Source organism: Salmo trutta, unplaced genomic scaffold (assembly GCF_901001165.1).
Source record: "Salmo trutta unplaced genomic scaffold, fSalTru1.1, whole genome shotgun sequence".
In the NCBI taxonomy this organism is placed as follows: Eukaryota; Metazoa; Chordata; class Actinopteri; order Salmoniformes; family Salmonidae; genus Salmo; species Salmo trutta.
In genome coordinates, this window is record NW_021822729.1 from 9,885 (window position 1) to 12,355 (window position 2,471).

Genomic DNA, 2,471 nt, shown 5'->3' on the forward strand with positions numbered 1-2,471 from the left:
GTTTCTGTTAGAAGCTGTAACTGGACTTTATTAATGACTATAACTCTATTACTAATCACCTGGCTGGTTATAGTATTAGTATTATTATTATTATCTGTTAGTTTCTGTTAGAAGCTGTAACTGGACTTTATTAATGACTATAACTCTATTACTAATCACCTGGCTGGTTATAGTATTATTATTATTATCTGTTAGTTTCTGTTAGAAGCTGTAACTGGACTTTATTAATGACTATAACTCTATTACTAATCACCTGGCTGGTTATAGTATTATTATTATTATCTGTTAGTTTCTGTTAGAAGCTGTAACTGGACTTTATTAATGACTATAACTCTATTACTAATCACCTGGCTGGGTATAGTATTATTATTATTATTATTATCTGTTAGTTTCTGTTAGAAGCTGTAACTAGACTTTATTAATGACTATAACTCTATTACTAATCACCTGGCTGGTTATAGTATTATTATTATTATTATCTGTTAGTTTCTGTTAGACGCTGTAACTGGACTTTATTAATGACTATAACTCTATTACTAATCACCTGGCTGGTTATAGTATTATTATTATTATTATCTGTTAGTTTCTGTTAGAAGCTGTAACTGGACTTTATTAATGACTATAACTCTATTACTAATCACCTGGCTGGTTATAGTATTATTATTATTATTATTATCTGTTAGTTTCTGTTAGAAGCTGTAACTGGACTTTATTAATGACTATAACTCTATTACTAATCACCTGGCTGGTTATAGTATTATTATTATTATTATTATCTGTTAGTTTCTGTTAGAAGCTGTAACTGGACTTTATTAATGACTATAACTCTATTACTAATCACCTGGCTGGTTATAGTATTATTATTATTATTATCTGTTAGTTTCTGTTAGAAGCTGTAACTGGACTTTATTAATGACTATAACTCTATTACTAATCACCTGGCTGTTTAAAGTATTATTATTATTATTATCTGTTAGTTTCTGTTAGAAGCTGTAACTGGACTTTATTAATGACTATAACTCTATTACTAATCACCTGGCTGGTTAAAGTATTATTATTATTATTATCTGTTAGTTTCTGTTAGAAGCTGTAACTGGACTTTATTAATGACTATAACTCTATTACTAATCACCTGGCTGGTTAAAGTATTATTATTATTATCTGTTAGTTTCTGTTAGAAGCTGTAACTGGACTTTATTAATGACTATAACTCTATTACTAATCACCTGGCTGGTTATAGTATTATTATTATTATTATTATCTGTTAGTTTCTGTTAGAAGCTGTAACTGGACTTTATTAATGACTATAACTCTATTATTAATCACCTGGCTGGTTAAAGTATTATTATTATTATCTGTTAGTTTCTGTTAGAACCTGTAACTGGACTTTATTAATGACTATTACTCTATTACTAATCACCTGGCTGGTTATAGTATTATTATTATTATTATTATCTGTTAGTTTCTGTTAGAAGCTGTAACTGGACTTTATTAATGACTATAACTCTATTACTAATCACCTGGCTGGTTATAGTATTATTATTATTATTATTATCTGTTAGTTTCTGTTAGAAGCTGTAACTGGACTTTATTAATGACTATAACTCTATTACTAATCACCTGGCTGGTTATAGTATTATTATTATTATCTGTTAGTTTCTGTTAGAAGCTGTAACTGGACTTTATTAATGACTATAACTCTATTACTAATCACCTGGCTGGTTATAGTATTATTATTATTATTATTATTATCTGTTAGTTTCTGTTAGAAGCTGTAACTGGACTTTATTAATGACTATAACTCTATTACTAATCACCTGGCTGGTTATAGTATTATTATTATTATTATCTGTTAGTTTCTGTTAGAAGCTGTAACTGGACTTTATTAATGACTATAACTCTATTACTAATCACCTGGCTGGTTATAGTATTATTATTATTATTATTATTATCTGTTAGTTACTGTTAGAAGCTGTAACTGGACTTTATTAATTACTATAACTCTATTACTAATCACCTGGCTGGTTATAGTATTATTATTATTATCTGTTAGTTTCTGTTAGAAGCTGTAACTGGACTTTATTAATGACTATAACTCTATTACTAATCACCTGGCTGGTTATAGTATTATTATTATTATTATCTGTTAGTTTCTGTTAGAAGCTGTGACTGGACTTTATTAATGACTATAACTCTATTACTAATCACCTGGCTGGTTATAGTATTATTATTATTATCTGTTAGTTTCTGTTAGAAGCTGTAACTGGACTTTATTAATGACTATAACTCTATTACTAATCACCTGGCTGGTTATAGTATTATTATTATTATTATCTGTTAGTTTCTGTTAGAAGCTGTAACTGGACTTTATTAATGACTATAACTCTATTACTAATCACCTGGCTGGTTATAGTATTATTATTATTATTATCTGTTAGTTTCTGTTAGAAGCTGTAACTGGACTTTATTAA